We start from the raw sequence: 18,743 nt of genomic DNA, 5'->3' as shown, positions 1-18,743 counted from the left end.
TCTACGGTATAGGTTTTAGAATTCTAGTTGTGACCTATCTATATTTTCAAAAATTTAACACTGTCTACTTTTCGAATTTCAAACTTCCAACCGAAAAAAATTTTTCGTTCCGTGAATCGTATCACAATGTAATGAGAATACACTTTCTTCGAACCAGTTTTTGACATTTACAAATATTTCCTTCCTGCATTACTTCATTATTTGCAATAGTGGCAAGAGTGGCACTACTTTTTATTCGTGTACTTTCATCATGTGTGAAACGACAGAAATTGGTATCATCTGACAATGCAAGTAGAATAAAAACACACTACGCTTGTGTGTGGTCTTCTGGAGTGCTGCTGTGACGTATGGGATCCACATCGGATAGGGCTGACGGAGGACACTAAAAAAGTTTCTATTATCACAAATACGGGAGAGAGTTCCATGGATATGACATGCCAAATCGGACGGTAATCATTAAGACATACGTGTTTCCCGCTGCGGCTGTTTCTTCTCATTAAATTTTAATCACCAACTTCCTCCTACTAGTGTGAAAGTATTTTGTTGGTACCGACCTGCATAGGGAGAAATGATCATTACAACGAAATTAGAGAAATCAGAGCTGGCAAAGAAAAATTTAAATATTCGTTCTTGCCGCACGTTGCTCGTGAGTGGAATGGTAGAGAAATAGCTCGAATGTAGTTTGGTGAACCGTGTGCCAAACACTTAATTGTGAGTGGCAGAGTAACAATACAGACGTAGATGTAGGCCTTATTTATGGATGTCAGAATCGGCTGCAGATCCGGAGCTGAACCCTGTTCGATTGTTTCAAATTCTGAGTGTCCGTTACTGCGTAATCGAGGTGGAGCTGATGCACTCTGGTTTCCGTGATGGGAATTAGATAAAATCCACGAACCATCTTCGAGAAAAAGATCGTGTTTTACCGCGAATGAGTAACACTGGAACTGTGGTTCGCTCGATATCAAAACTACTACTAACTGTACTCACGATAATGAACTAATTCTCGACCGTAGTAGAGTACAGTTGTATTTTACAAAGAATTTCGTGTGGACTTTTCATTAATAACTTGCCGCAACTTCCCAGCTGTCTCTATCACATTAACGTCAGTGCTGCGAGTGCCCGAGCGGTGCACTGTGCAGGCCCACATGACTGTGGCAGGTAGCCTTCATCACGGCCTGCCTCCCCCCTTCCCCCCCCCCCCCCCCTCACCACTCCCTCTCCACCGCTCAACCCACCCACATATCAGCTCGGCAGTTGCTGCCACCTGGCGGCCAGTTCGCTCTCCAGAGTTCAGCGTCCTTAGTGTACGAATGCTCCTGTAAGTGTAGTCCGTAACTGAAACACGTAGTCCCCATTACTGCGGAAAAGGAATTCTTTAAGCAACAACTACACTGCACTGGAGAAGTGCTATACCTGACACGAACAGATTGCGAATTCATGAGAATAGATTTCACACAAAACATCGTAAACCATTATAACGTATATTAATGATTCTGAACAAGCAATTAAGAGGCTTAAAATGCCATTTTTAGATTATTAATATAAATTTTTTTGTCTCAATCACAAAATTATTTTATTAAAATGTAATCAGTTTCAATACCTAATGCACAACCATTACTGCATATTGCAAATTTAAGTTCTCCGTCGTGTTTTATGTCTGCATGTGAAGAGTAATCTCAGGAACTAGTGTAGGATTTTGATACAGTTTTGACTAACAGACAAGACTGATTCACGGCAAAGGTATGAGTAATCGTTTATAAATACTTCGTGCAAACCGAGTGAACTATGATGTTTATCGATTAAGTCATGCAGCCTGAGAACATCTCTGGCATCCTCTACATCATTCCTTAAATTATAGAAGAATTTGGAGTTAATATTCAGTTAGTTAACGTCGTTCTCTGAATTTTGATCATAACTCTGTAAGGTGGTACGTCAAAAAAATTACTGCTATGCCAACAAGTAGTCCGGACGTAGACACTTAGATCTACCCATGCGAATGTCATTAACCAAATAAAAATGCTTGGCTCTGAATAGCACGTCAATGCAAACTACAAAACTGTAAGCAGCACACTATGCTAATTATGTGTAGGGGATTGAAACCAAGTTAGTAAAAATACTTTTCGATCGAGACAAATTTTTGTATCTTATTAACACTATTGCACTCGATACATCTCAGTGACGATGTCATCAAAACATTTTTACGTACATGTCATCTCACGTTTTAATGTGACACGGAACACTAAAATTAAATAAAGCGATGGCTTCGAACATGTTAAAAATTTCGTCGCTAGTAACTTTTGGCCAAACACCCGCTTCTTCTTTCTACGTGTTGATAGACACACAACAACATCACTTTACACATTTAATTAAATACTTGAACAATGGTTACGTTATCATTAAGTCGAAAAGATGAATAATATCTCGTACGGACCTATTTGTTCTTAAAAGCAAAGCTCTGCTCCAGTAGAATTAAATAATGATGTTTATTAAATTAATGACTCCACTTACTAAAAAAAGAAACAAGACTAATTTATCACTTATTTCATTTTTATGAACGTGTTATACGGATATATAAAAAGTAAGAGTTTCATCGTGTGTCAAATTCCACATCAAGTTGCATGCCCCAAAAAACAAGCTGAGCAATTTATTTCAGAGGTAAAGATACATCACGACCGGAATCCTCATTCACTTGAATTACACCTTACATAGGGACGAAATAACCAGTTGCAGACACGTAAATATTCTCATATATTTATTGTTTCTTTGTTTTGAAGAATAACTGCTCTGGGTGGCTGACTAGTAATACAATTTATATCAAAAACCAAACTTTTGTTTTGCGTTTTCAGTTCTTGCAAAAGTTTTCTCAATCAGTAATCTCTCGATCAGTTGTAGTCGACTTACATATAACCCCAAGTTACACAGCCCTGTTCTGTCCAAACTATGGTGCATTGTGTACGTAAAGAACAAAACGAAAATCATGTTGTTACGAGTTCCAGGAAATATTACTATAAGCAGTTATCAGCTATTCTGCTTGAAATACGGAAAGAAAGAAAACAGAGCAAAAAAATGAAATAACAGAAATAAAACAGCATGCGAATATCTGCACCAGTGGCATAGGATGAAAACGTCGTATTCAGTAAGTTTCTTCGTTCTATATAGTTAAACAACTTTTATATTCTAAATAAAACTAGAACCATTTGTACTAAATGCCGTCACTATGTTATTTCATTTAACATATAGAAGTATCATCTAAATAAGGATTAATGTTTTTATAAGTTTTTTTCTTAGACACCACACTAAGTGCTTCGCACGAACTCAGTATACATAAAAATGAAAATTTTTCTCCTTAAGTTCAGGATGGATCTATAGACCCAAAGATACGAGTGGAGTGCGAACAAACATGAAGAAATTATAAAAACAAATAAAATAATAAGTTATATCAAGCACAGAGCACTAGCTTCAGGTTCTTGATGTAGGCCTACTCTAGTTTAAAATACAGACCACTGTATTTTAACATGAAACAAGTGAAATTAGAAATTAATTCGTACTCTGTAGCATTGTGATAACAGATGATTTCAAAATGTGATTTCACGTCCTTTCACGAGTAACAAATGGAAAAAACATTCCAAAGTAGCTATTCTGCAGAACACAATTATTTCACAAGTTTACTGTTATTTCAACTCGTTTAGCATGGTTTTGGACACTGCAGGCATTAGACTGGCTTTAACCGAAAGCTAGATACGTGGTAGTCGTATTAAATGAATTTTTATCAGGGAGTTAGCATATAAATCAGAAACAAGTTTTCTCATTAAGTTTAATAAGCTGTACTCGTTTTTATATGAATTATATTATAGGCCAAGAAAATGAAACCATAGAACACAGTCGCTGCCACCCAATCAAGACCAGCACTAGAACTGAACTCTCATTTTGAAAACAGTTAATTTCTTCTTAAATTCGTCCTGAATGAAAGATAATAAGCAATAAAAAAATGTACGCGACTGAAAAGACTACGTTCAATGTATTTTTTCTTTCTAGAAAATTAGCTCAACTTGCAGATCCATGTAATGACTGTAATACGAGAAGAGCAAAACTTGCCAGCCCATTTCAGTGACTATCCGCAATAGCCTACACCGCACGTTCTCTCCACTTTCTTTGTCTTCTTAGTAGCGCATACATTCCATAAATTCCGAGATAATCGGTGTTAATCTGTCTTTACTGACTCAACACTCGGGCTGTTGCTTAACGATTCATTGCTGTATCCTTTCTATAACCTTTTCTGTTCCGCCTCTGTTCTGCAATATTTGTCTCTCCTTTGGTGAGCGTGGCGCTTAACAACGTAAATGACGTAGCTTTTGCAATAGATTATTCACTTTCGATGAGCAGTTATACAAAACTGTGTTAATTCTAAGCTTTGCTGATTTCAGTCATTCTGATGATTGCCAGTGACGACTGACACTGGCAAATGATATAAAACATTTTTTTAATTGCATTATAGCAAGAACTAGTGTACAATTAAAAAACTCAGTCGCTACCCTGTGCGCATTACCAAAATTTAATATTTTCCCAAAACCTTGTGCTGCGTACGAACCTAGGTCTATTAAAACTGGAGTTACATGTTAAATACTGCTGTGAAAAATTTTGGTGAGTCAGTAGATATTTTGTTGGCACAGCCTTTCATACGAATTACTTAATTGTCTACAATGGCGTCGGACTTCTAACCAGAGAGAGAGTGTCTGAAACAAGTTTTTCTACACCGGCTTCACATATCCTATTCTTCTTCTTCCTCTTTTGTTGAAAAATGCAACTGTGGCACCAGTAGAGATATAAATGCTAGAGCTGGCTACCAACAGGTAGTAACACGTCAAGACGAAAAAATGTAAATGTTGCGGTGAATCATGAAATTCGCATCAGAGGAAAATATGTAGGTGAGTCTTTGTTTACTTTTGGTGAGTAAGAGAAATGGCTCTGAGCACTATGGGACTCAACTGCTGAGGTCATTAGTCCCCTAGAACTTAGAACTAGCTAAACACATCCATGCCCGAGGCAGGATTCGAACCTGCGACCGTAGCGGTCTCGCGGTTCCAGACTGCAGCGCCAGAACCGCGCGGCCACTTCGGCCGGCGGTGAGTAAGAGAGCCGTAATACATGTGGGATAATTCAAATGCAGAGTGTTGTTCTCGATGAGGAAGGATGCGGGTCACTTCTGTAAACATTACTCTATGGAACTTGATCACACCACACCCTTAAGAACTCCCAGCTTCAACTGATTCTGTTTGCACACACTCACAGTCATGAGGCACATACACAACATACAATCCGTGCGCACAAAATTTTAGCTTTTTATCCAGTGGAATGGCAAAATGTTCAAGAAATAAATTCAGATAGTTCCAACCCACTGGTTCCAAACACATTTCTTGGGAGCCCTTCCTCCGTTATCAGATAATGCGGAAATTGGTTATCCTGTTTGTTCAATGGTAATAATCTGGATTAATGCGACAGCAGCTCAACAGATAGAAATATTCTAGCAGTATTCATTCCATTCCGGCATCCGAACTGATGTCTAAAGGATTTTAATCAGCAGAAAGCAAGGAAAAAAGTTTATGGTCGATGAGACACTACGGCGAGTGCTCTAGTCAGTCACCGAGTCGACTTTTGACAACTTATTCTGGGTTACTTCGAGGTACTGTTCATTAAGATTTCTCCCTCGTGGACGACATCACTTGTGATCATTAATAGCGGCTGATGAAAAACCTTCGTGGTAGATGACAGTATTGATCGAAAATAGTGGCGTGGCATACTCAGCTGCCTTGAATTTTATACATCATGATTAGAACAGGTTAACAAATTTCGGCTTGCCTGTTCCCGCCAATCACCTTTCAATGAACTACGAATGTAGAGATTACTGCTGCAAGCGAACATTGATACTCTCAATCACAGGATGCGTCATTGTTGTCAGAGTGGTCATGGTCAACATATATGGGAAGCTGTTTCCAGGTTTAAGGTGGTGTGCAGAATCATTTACTTCTTTCAGAGGCTTCTAGCAAACAAATATTGTCATCTTGTGAAATTTATTGTGATTTGTGAGATTAACGTTGAATATTTTTTCCACTTTTTGTTTCTGCAACTATTATTATTATTATTGTTGCTGTTATTAGTGGAGGCTACAGCAGCAGCAGTAGTAGAGGTAGAACTAGTTTCAAGTGTACTAGTTCTTCGCACTATAAGCTGCGATAAAACGGTTTCCTTTCGAAGGCCGTATGTTCCAGAATCCGGCAAAACCGCCCAGAGTATTGAGGGAATCGTCCCACCAACGAATCACATTGAAGATACCCGTTTAACTACTGTGTCCTACTGCGTAAAGAAGTCCGTGGTTTCCAGCTGCACGTCATCGTCCGACAGGAATCATCGTCCCTTCAAGGCCTTCTTCAAGGGAGCGAAGGCGTGATAATCGCATGAGGAGACATCAGGGCTATAGGCCGGGTTCTCGAGGGACCTCCCACATAAGTTGGTGTAACTACTGCATTGGGACATTTGCGGTAGGTGGCGAGCGTTATCACGAAGCGGCAGCGCCCTTTGTCGCAGTTTTCCACAGCTGTGGTTTTCGACAGACATGCTGCCGCGTACACATTCTTCTTTCTCCGATGGATGTCTTCAGGTGTTTGTCCGTCGACAGCCAAGAAAAGAATAATAGCGCGTTGGTCCTGTATGGACGCATTTGGTAATCACGTCGCAATAGATCACGTTTTCGTATTTACCGTACACAAGTGAGAAAGACGCGAATGCCACACTAAACCGTTGCGTACATGTCGGTGCTTATATACCCGCATAAGAGTCGGTCTAAGTTGCATATACGCTCCAACAACACCCTCAAACGGAAACTTCTTGATAATTCCTTATTATCATTCACATTCTCTCTCTCTCTCTCTCTCTCTCTCTCTCTCTCTCTCTCTCTCTCTCTCTCTCTCTCATTTTAACTCTTTTAATACAATTCTATTACTATTTGCCACATCAAAAGTATTATTTCTTAGGTAACTATGATATAAAAATACATGGAACAGTTGTCCATTGTAAGAGAGGGCCTAATCAGGTTAAATAAAAAATGAAGCAGTTGAAGTATGTTAAATAAATTCATTCTTTGAAAGTGATCTGCATCTAATACACAGTACATACAAAAAAAGGAGACGAAATTTATTGAAACTGCTTTGCAAAGCTTTTCTTTGGAACTCTAGGCTATGAAGAAAGGAGGCGTTGAGGCCTAATCATCTGCTACTTACCGAAAAGCTTTATTCAAAGTGTCAACAAGGATCTGTAAGTGATCAGCTCTTTCTTACAATGCACAGGCATAATTTGCACTGTAGTGCTGGTCTGGTAACTCTTTTCAGCCCTTCCCCGCCCCCTCCCCCCCCCTCCACCATTACCGAGGTGCGACTGTGGGACTTGACGCTCCAGATAATTTATAACTGAGAAAAGCAATGTGGGGTTCTCATGGGAAAAATTTCAGTGGTGATTTACCTTTACTTCCCACAGACTCCCAAAATACTTTCTGCTCACTGACTCAGATTCCCATTGGGGTCGTTCGGCTGACGAGGGGAATCACATCTAGGTAGGAAGTTGACGAATTTAGGTGACAGAGGCTAAGAAAACGGCGTTCATCCGCTTCCTTTATTATAGGAAAGCCTCTGGCTGTCTTTTCTATTAAAAGTTGTGGTATGTGTGTGCAGAGTTCGACGTCCCACGATACTTGCTGGCACTGATCAGAAGTGTATACATAAACACCTCACTCCTGTGAAGGTGTGCTGGAACCTCTATTTCTTCTGTGTATCAAAAGATGTTAGAGAGCGTTGTGTTCTATCCCCCCCCCCGTCCTCTCCCCCCCCCCCCCCCTATAGTAGAACATCTTTGTCGAGCATGTCTTTAGGAAGGCTCTCAATGATTGGATTAAAGGCATATCAATTGCTGGAAGAACTATTAACAACCTCCTATTTGCTGATTACACCGTGATTTTAACCAGGAGCGAAGGATGAACTATTAGATGAGCTACTAAGAAAAATTAGGGGCGTTAGTCTATCATTTGGATTAAAAATCAATCTCAACAAATCCAAACTCATGATAACTCATCTAGGAGCATAGCTCGATTAAAGGACCCGCAGCTCGCGCATTCATTCATCTATCTTAGGTCAACCATTTGGTAAAACGTGAAGATGAGATAAGAAGGTTCACGCAAGGGCAAAGTGGCTTTGAAGAAGTTCAGCAAGATCTGGCGGGACAGAGCGATATGCTGCCTATAAAGGGGACCGTAAGAAGAAGTAATGTGTACGTTACTGAGCAACTCACTGTCTCCATGGGACTTCCTTCCAATGTCAAGCAAAAAATTCTCCAGTTTTTTGGCCGTATTGTGAGAAGATATGGAGGAAAGCTAACTGGTCAGACATTCCGTGACTATAAAGGCACTGAAACAGAAAATTACTCAGAAAAGACCGAAATACTAAACGTCTTTTTTCTAAACAATTTCACAGAAGAAGATCGCACTGAAGCTCCTCATTTAATTTGTTGCACGAACGACAAAATTACACATATCGAAATAAGTGACCAAGAAATAGAAATGCAACTTAGATTGCTCAACAGAGGGAAGGTTACAGGACCTAACGGAATACCAATTCGATTCTACAAAGGGTATTCGAAAGAACTTACCCCTTTCTAGCAGCAGTGTGCCGCAGGTCTCTAGAGGAGTGAAGGGTTCCTGATGGTTGGAAAAAAGCATATGTCATTCCCCTTTTCAAGAAGAGTAATCGAACAGACGCACAGAATTATGGGCCTGTATCTCTGACGTCGGTCTGTTGTATAATTTTGCCACATGTATTATGCTCGCGTATTGCGACATTTCTGGAGATCAAAAATCTCCTCTGTAGGAACCAACATGGATTCCAAAACAATGGTCGTATGAAACCCAACTCGCTCTGTTCGTCCACGAGACTCAGAAAGCAATAGATGCTGATGTTCTTTGATTTTCGGAAGGCATTCGATACAGTTTTGCACTGCCGTTTGGACTATCAGATCAACTGTGTGATTGATTTGAAGAGTTTCTACCAAACAGAACTCATGTCCTTCTCAACAAAGAGAACTCTTCAGACATAAGAGTTACACTACCGCTCAGGAAAGCAGAACTTCTTGAAGGTCTTCACAGAACATGTACGTTAGTATGTTCTGCAGAAATGATTAGCGTTTGAACCATGCCGTCCCTGGGTTCAAGGTCAACATCGATATCGCAGCGCAACACCACCTACCGGCAAAGTGTGCCTGCGGTTCTCATTATCACTATAAAGTGAAGGTAATGGGTATGACACGAGCAGACGTCCAGGATGCCTCACAGACGTATGCGCGGACCGTACCGTCAAATCAGTAAGTCTGAAAGAGCACGCATGACTGGCATGAGAGGATGTGACTCATCCATCTGGGAAACTGCTGCTCCTGTGGGACGAAGTGTTTCGCTAGCGTAACGGGTGTGTGCAGAAGGCTTCACGGAAGGCCATAGAACACGACGGGATGGGTGAGGTTTCTCCACCCAGACCAGCACCTCATCCAAATGGTATTGCAGGACAGATCTGCATCTTCCTCGGTTCTAGTGCAACCACGGAACATTGTAGCACATCGTACACTATCAGGGGTGACAATCCGTCGCCGTTTATTACGACATGGATTGCGTCCACGTCGTCCACTTCTCCGCCTACCTTTGACGAATGTGCAGAAACATGCTAGACGGCAGTGGAGTACGGAGCGACGTTGCTAGGGACAGGAATGACATCAGATAGCGTTTTTGGATGAATCCAGGTTCTGTTTGTTTAAAAATGATGCTCGCATTTTGCTTCGCCGCAGAAAGGGGACGCATCACCAGAGTGACTGCATTTGCACAGTATGTAACAGTGCCATGTGAGTGTGGGGTGCTGTTGGGCACAACCACAAATCACAGTTGGTGCGTGTCCAGGGTACTGTGACCAGTGTGACTACATGAATGACATCCTGCGACCCATAGCCATATCCTTTCTGCAAAACGCCCCAAACGCCATTTTTCAGCATGACACTGCACGATAACGTTCCTGCCAGAACACGTGCCTTCTTGGTGTCACAGGATGTCAGCCTTTTACCTTGGCCCGTCATATCACCAGACATGTCGCCAATCGAAAATGTGGGATGTGGTGAAATAATGGGTGCAGCTCTGTGACCTAATGCTAATCACCACAGATGAACTTTGGAACTAAGGTGAATGCAGTATGGATGGCTATACCAGAGGACGCCATCCGCGCCTTGTATGCGTCGATGGCATACGCATGGAACAAGTTATCAGGGCCCATGGTAGACCGTGTGCCTATTAGGCAACAGGACACCTACTGAACCGACGTAACTGAAATGCTAATCATTTCTCCAGAACATACTAATGTACATGTCATGTCATTACGAACGACCTATCTCTAGTCGTTCAAGGTGTTTCTTTTTTTCCGAACATGAGTGTATTTCTGGCGTGCCCAACGGGAACGTTATAAGACCATTATTTTCCACAGAATATGTAAATGACCTAGTACATAACGTTTGAAGTCCCATGAAGCCTTACACAGATGATATTGTATGCAGAGGAGCCACGGCGCTAGAAAATTGTAGCGAAATGCACGAAGACCTCAAGAGGATCGACGCTTGTGCAGGGAGTAGGAACTGACCATCAAAATAAGCAAATGTAACATACTGTGAATATGTAGACAGAAACATCCTTTCTCATATGATTATAAAATTGGAGAAAAATTACTGGAAGTTACTTCCTCGAAATATCTAAGAGTATGCATATGGAGCGATTTGAAGTGAAATGACCACATAAAGGTAATGCTAAACTGAGGTTCCTTTCAAGAATCCTCAGGAAATGTTGTCCGTCAACAAAGGAGGAACCTTACAAATCCTTCGTTTGGCAAATATTGGTCGCCAGTATGGGGTCCGTACCGGACAGGACTGATAGAGGAAACAGAGAAGATCCAAAGAAGAGCAGAGCGTTCCGTTACAGGTGTTGTAACTTGGCAAGACAGCCAAGCCACTATGAGATAGCCGAAAGGCACGCGTTTAAGCTCACGCATGCTGGCGTGAGGTCTGGAACAGTTAAAGGAATAGAGACTAGCAAAAAAGGTACGTAGCTTCTGGAATACTTAACTTTAATCCATAATTGGTGAACATCGGTCTGACGGTACATGCATCACAAGATAAATAGCAATTGATAATGGCGCCTTGCTAGGTCGTAGCAAATGACGTAGCTGAAGGCTATGCTACCTATCGTCTCGGCAAATGAGAGCGTAATTTGTCAGTGAACCATCGCTAGCAAAGTCGGCTGTACAACTGGGTCGAGTGCTAGGAAGTCTCTCTAGACCTGCCGTGTGGCGGCGCTCGGTCTGCAATCACTGACAGTGGCGACACGCGGGTCCGACGTATACTAACGGACCGCGGCCAATTTAAAGACTACCACCTAGCAAGTGTGGTGTCTGGCGGTGACACCACAACAGGTTCATTGACTATGCACGGAAGCGTCAGCCAACTCCAGTGGCAGACGCTGTAAGAGAGGTGTTGTGCATCAAGGTATGGCATAATTTTAAAGTTCCGGGAGAGTACTTTCCCAGAAGTCTCGGTTATGTGACTGGATTTGTGATTTCCTGTCATAGAGGTCACAGTTCGTAGTAACAGACGGCAAGTCATCGAGTAAAACAGACGTAAAAAAATAGAGATGGGGCCCCTCCACGCCCGAACCAACGTGGTGACCAAACCAAAAGTTATACTGTCACCTCCGTAAACATGTTAGTTGTCTAGTAAGTGGATCACACGGTGCTGGACTGTGATGTTATCCGTGCGTCTGGGTAGGACTACGCATTAACACGGTCCATCAGGTGATAGATAGTGGACGAAACGCGAGTGAGGGTAGCGAAAACAGACGTGATTTCTGGCGGTCCCCAAGGTAGTGTTATAGGCCCTTTGCTGTTCCTTATCTATATATGTTTTGGAGACAATCTGAGCAGCCGTCTCCCGTTGTTTGCAGATGACGTTGTCGTTTTGAAACGTCCCCTCTGGAAAATTATATATTACTGTGCTGGTAAGCATCTACGTTATTTGATTTTTAAACAGCTGAGCAAAATAGCGGGTGATCAGAAAGTCAGTATAAATTTGAAAACTTTATAAACCACGGAATAATGTAGATAGAGAGGTAAAAATTGACACACATGCTTGGTATGACATGGGGTTTTATTGGATCCAAAAAAAAAAGTATAGCTAGACGCGTGAAAGATCTCTTGCGCGCGTCGTTTGGTAATGATCGTGTGCTCAGCCGCCACTTTCGTCATGCTTGGCCTCCCATGTCCCCAGACCTCAGTCCGTGTGATTATTGGCTGTGGGGTTACCTGAAGTCGCAAGTGTATCGTGATCGACCGACATCTCTATGGATGCTGGAAGACAACATCCGACACCAATGCCTCACCATAACTCCGGACATGCTTTACAGTCCTGTTTACAACATTATTCCCCGACTACAGCTATTGTTGAGGAATGATGGTGGACATATTGAGCATTTCCTGTTAAGAACATCATCTTTGCTTTGTCTTACCTTGTTATGCTAATTATTGCTATTCTGATCAGATGAAGCGCCATCTGTTGGACATTTTTTGAACGTTTGTATTTATTTGGTTCTAATAAAACCCCATGTCATTCCAAGCATGTGTGTCAATTTGTACCTCTCTATCTACATTTTCCGTGATTTATTCAGTTTTCAAATTTATACTGACTTTTTGATCACCCGGTATATTTAGTGCAACGCAATCTGACTTCCAATAACCCATACAAAAGAATGGCGCTGACTAACAATAACCTATACCTTTCATGAATCACTTACCTCACAAAAAACTTCATTACTCAAACTACTGCAATACAGCGTGCACCAATACTGCCAGCTAAATAAAAGATTCTATCTACTGAAGGCACTAACTACTGATAGGCATAGTTAGCAAATGAAAGATTTTGATGGAGAACAAACAATGTATTGTCTTGTGACAGCCAGAGCGAGAGCACCAGCAGCAGCGAGTACTGTTTGTATAAAGCGTTTATTTTGCATTTTGTTTACGACCTTCCACTAAGAAAGGGATTCTATTTGTGTTTATCTGCTCTGCATAGTAACTAACAGTTCTTGATAAAACTTTACGTAGTTTTCGTGTTAGATTTCTTAGTGTTTTCTTGATCGTTTAGAACAGAAATCGCCCTAAAACCGTCTTTTGTTTGTTTCGCGGCCGTTAGCCACTAGTCACTTGAATCAGCAGTTGTCTTGTGACAGCCAGAGCGAGAGCACCAGCAGCAGCGAGTACTGTTTGTATAAAGCGTTTTTGTACTTATTTGCTGCGCTTAGCTTTTAAATAGTTTTTCTGGGAAAACCTAGCGTAGTTTTCGCGTCTCGTATTTCAGTGAGTGTTTCTTGATTATCAGAGTAGCTCATCAGAAGATTATCTTGGGAATTTCTCACCGTATAGAGTAGGGTAAACATAGTCATGTGTAGGGACTGTGGTTGTTGTGAGCGGACGCAAGGAGAATTGGCCACTCTTCGGGGGCAGGTGGAGGCTTTGTCTGTTAGGCTCATCGAGCTCGAGGCGCAGGCGTCGGCTCGTAGTGGCGTTGGGGCAACTGTGGTGAGACCTATGCCTACTTCGGTGGCCTTGGAATCACATGGAACCCCTGATGTCGCTGCGTCTTCCGGCAGTGAGCATCTTACCGGTCAGCCATCACTCCAGGGTGAATGGCGGACAGTGGTGGGCTCGCGCGTGCCTGGCCGAAAGGCGAAGGTGGGATCTGGCCGCGTGGCAGCTGCCTTACCCCTTTCCAACAGGTACGGGGTGCTTCCTAGTGGTGATGACATCGTTTCCGAGCCACCACAGGATGCCTCGCCTGTTGGGCCAGTGGCCGATTCTCCGGCAAGGTCCCGACAGTCACAGAGGGCGGGCCTATTAGTTATAGGGAGCTCCAACGTTAGGCGGGTTATGGAGCCCCTTAGGAAAATAGCGGGTAGGTCGGGGAAGAATGCCAGTGTGCACTCGGTGTGCTTGCCGGGGGGTCTCGTCCGTAATGTGGAGGAGGCCCTTCCGGCAGCTATTGAACGCACTGGGTGTGACCGGCTGCAGATAGTAGCACATGTCGGAACGAATGACGCCTGCCGCTTGGGTTCTGAGGCCATCCTTGGTTCCTTCCGGCGGCTGGCTGATTTGGTGAAGACAACCAGCATCGCACGCGGAGTGCAAGCTGAGCTTAATATCTGCAGCATAGTGCCCAGAGTCGATCGCGGTCCTCTGGTTTGGAGCCGTGTGGAGGGTCTAAACCAGAGGCTCAGACGACTCTGCGACTATAATGGTTGCAAATTCATCGACCTCCGTTATTGGGTGGAGAACTGTAGGGCCCCCCTAGACAGGTCAGGCGTGCACTACACACCGGAAGCAGCTACTAGGGTAGCAGAGTACGTGTGGCGTGCACACGGGGGTTTTTTAGGTTAGAGGGACCCCCCCTTGGGCGAAACGATAAAATACCTGACGGCTTACCAGAGAGGACATTATCATCGTTGATAAAGAACGTCCGTCCTCAGAGACCAAAAACAGGAAAAGTTAACGCAATATTGGTAAACTGCAGGAGTATCCAGGGCAAGGTTCCTGAATTAGTATCTCTTATTGAAGGAAATAGTGCGCATATAGTATTAGGAACGGAAAGTTGGTTAAAACCGGAAGTGAACAGTAACGAAATCCTAGACATAGAATGGAATATATACCGCAAGGATAGGATAAACGCCAATGGTGGAGGAGTATTTATAGCAGTAAAGAATTCAATAATATCCAGTGAAGTTATTAGCGAATGCGAATGTGAAATAATCTGGGTTAAGTTAAGTATCAAAGGTGGGTCAGATATGATAGTCGGATGCTTCTATAGACCACCTGCATCAGCAACCGTAGTAGTTGAGCGCCTCAGAGAGAACCTGCAGAACGTCGTGAAGAAGTTTCGTGATCATACTATTGTAATAGGGGGAGACTTCAATCTACCAGGTATAGAATGGGATAGTCACACAATCAGAACTGGAGCCAGGGACAGAGACTCTTGTGACATTATCCTGACTGCCTTGTCCGAGAATTACTTCGAGCAGATAGTTAGAGAACCAACTCGTGAAGCTAACGTTTTAGACCTCATAGCAACAAATAGACCGGAACTTTTCGACTCCGTGAATGTAGAAGAGGGTATCAGTGATCATAAGTCAGTGGTTGCATCAATGACTACAAGTGTAATAAGAAATGCCAAGAAAGGAAGGAAAATATATTTGCTTAACAAGAGTGATAGGGCACAAATCGCAGAATATCTGAGTGACCACCATCAAACGTTCATTTCTGAGGAAGAGGATGTGGAACAAAAATGGAAAAAATTCAGGAACATCGTCCAGTTTGCCTTAGATAAGTTCGTACCGACTAAGGTCCAAAGCGAGGGGAAAGATCCACCGTGGTATAACAATCATGTACGAAAGGTACTACGGAAACAAAGAAAGCTTCATCATAGGTTTAAGAGTAGTCGAATCATAGCTGTTAAGGAAAAGCTGAACGAAGCGAAAAAGAGCGTAAAGAGAGCAATGAGAGAAGCATTCAACGAATTCGAACATAAAACATTGGCAAACAATCTAAACAAGAACCCTAAAAAGTTTTGGTCATATGTAAAATCGGTAAGCGGATCTAAATCCCCTATTCAGTCACTCGTTGACCACGATGGCACCGAAACAGAGGACGACCGAAGAAAGGCAGAAATACTGAATTCAGTGTTCCGAAACTGTTTCACTGCGGAAAATCGTAACACGGTCCCTGACTTCAGCCGTCGCACGGACGCCAAAATGGGAAATATTGAAATAAACGATATCGGAATTGAAAAACAACTGCTATCACTTAGTAGCGGAAAAGCATCCGGACCAGACGAGATACCCTTAAGATTCTACAGTGATTATGCTAAAGAACTTGCCCCCTTTCTATCAGCAATTTATCGTAGATCGCTGGAAGAACGTAAAGTACCTAGCAACTGGAAGAAAGCGCAGGTCGTTCCCATTTTCAAGAAGGGTCATAAATCAGATGCGAATAATTATAGGCCTATTTCGCTTACGTCAATCTGTTGTAGAATAATGGAACATGTTTTGTGTTCTCGTATTATGACGTTCTTAGATAATACAAATCTCCTTCATCATAACCAACATGGATTCCGCAAACAGAGATCATGTGAAACTCAGCTCGCCCTATTTGCCCAAGAAATTCACAGTGCCGTAGACACTGGCGAGCAGATTGATGCCGTATTCCTGGACTTCAGGAAGGCATTTGATACGGTTCCGCACTTACGTTTAGTGAAAAAAATACGAGCTTACGGAATATCGGACCAGGTTTGTGATTGGATTCAGGATTTCCTAGAAGAAAGAACACAACATGTCATTCTTAACGGTTCAAAATCTGCAGATGTAGAGGTAATTTCGGGAGTACCGCAGGGAAGCGTGATAGGACCTTTATTGTTTACAATATACATAAATGACTTAGTTGACAACATCGGTAGCTCCGTGAGGCTATTTGTAGATGACACGGTTGTCTACAAGAAAGTAGCAACATCAGAAGACTCGTACGTACTCCAGGAGGACCTGCAGAGGATTAATGCATGGTGCGACAGCTGGCAGCTTTCCCCAAACGTAGATAAATGTAATATAATGCGCATACATAGGGGCAGAAATCCATTCCAGTACGATTATGCCATAGGTGGTAAATCATTGGAAGCGGTAACGACCGTAAAATACTTAGGAGTTACTATCCGGAGCGATCTGAAGTGGAATGATCACATAAAACAAATAGTGGGAAAAGCAGGCGCCAGGTTGAGATTCATAGGAAGAATTCTAAGAAAATGTGACTCATCGACGAAAGAAGTAGCTTACAAAACGCTTGTTCGTCCGATTCTTGAGTATTGCTCATCAGTATGGGACCCTTACCAGGTTGGATTAATAGAAGAGATAGACATGATCCAGCGAAAAGCAGCGCGATTCGTCATGGGGACATTTAGTCAGCGCGAGAGCGTTACGGAGATGCTGAACAAGCTCCAGTGGCGGACACTTCAAGAAAGGCGTTACGCAATACGGAGAGGTTTATTATCGAAATTACGAGAGAGCACATTCCGGGAAGAGATGGGCAACATATTACTACCGCCCACATATATCTCGCGTAATGATCACAACGAAAAGATCCGAGAAATTAGAGCAAATACGGAGACTTACAAGCAGTCGTTCTTCCCACGCACAATTCGTGAATGGAACAGGGAAGGGGGGATCAGATAGTGGTACAATAAGTACCCTCCGCCACACACCGTAAGGTGGCTCGCGGAGTATAGATGTAGATGTAGATGTATTTACCTTAATAGTGTTAAAAAGTCATAATATATATATCAGTTCATGTCCTCCAGTCTTACAAATTTCATTTTTCTGACGTACACACGTCCAGATCGTCCGCTCTCAAAATTCTGCCATCTCTCTCCCCACTTCCACCATTGCTGGCGGCTCACCTCCAACTGCGCAACGCTACGCACTGTTCACATCCAGCTGCCCAACACTACAATAGCGAATATTCCCACAATGCCAACCAGCCACAGATTGCACACAGCACAGTCAGTGATTTTCATACAGAGCGCTATGTTGAGTTACCAACATAAAAACCTAAACAGCCTACTTACAGTTTATCGACTAATAAAGTCATCAGAAGAGCAAAACAAAGTGCAAAACGATTTAGAAAAAATATCTGAATGGTGCGACAAGTGGCAGTTGACCCTAAATAACGAAAAGTGGGAGTTCATCCACATGAGTGCTAAAAGGAACTCTTTAAACTTCGGTTCCACGATAAATCAGTGTAAGCTAAAAGCCGTAAATTCAACTAAATACCTAGGTATTACAATTACGAACATCTTAAATTGGACGGAACACATAGAAAGTGTTGTGGGGAAGGCTAACCAAAGACTGCGTTTTATTGGCAGGACACTTAGAAAATGTAACAGACCTACTAAGGAGACTGCCTACACTACTCTTATCCGTCCTGTTTTAGAATACTTCTGCGTGGTATGGGATCGTTACCAGATAGGACTGACGGAGTACATCGAAAAAGTTCAAAGAAAGGCAGCACGTTTTGTATTATCGCGAAATATGGGAGAGAGTCTCACAGAAATGATACAGGATTTGGACTCGAAATCATTAAAAGGAAGGCTTTTTTCGTTGCGACAGGATCTTCTCACGAAATACCAATCACCAACTTTCTCCTCCGAATGCGGAAATGTTTTGTTGACACCGACCTACATAGGGAGGAACGATCACCACGATAAAATAAGGGAAATCAGAGCTCGTACCGAAAGACATAGGTGTTCATCTTTTCGCGCGCTGTACGAGATTGGAATAATAGAAAATTGTGAAGGTGGTTCGATGAACCCTCTGCTAGGAACTTAAAATGTGATTTGCAGAGTATCGATGTAGATGTAGGTGTAGAAGAGTCATTCAGTATATTGCTTCCTCCTACGTATATATCGTGAGGAAACAATCAAGATAAAATTAGACATTCGAGCCGGACAGGAGCTTACGATCAATCTTTCCTACCGCACACCATTCGCTGCTGGAACAGGAAAGCATCCCTCGCCACAAGCCTTAAGGTGGCTTACGG

This window comes from Schistocerca serialis, chromosome 4, assembly GCF_023864345.2.
Source record: "Schistocerca serialis cubense isolate TAMUIC-IGC-003099 chromosome 4, iqSchSeri2.2, whole genome shotgun sequence".
NCBI classification, from domain to species: domain Eukaryota; kingdom Metazoa; phylum Arthropoda; class Insecta; order Orthoptera; family Acrididae; genus Schistocerca; species Schistocerca serialis.
The sequence above is the reverse complement of the archived record's forward strand: the minus strand, read 5'-3'. Positions refer to the sequence as shown.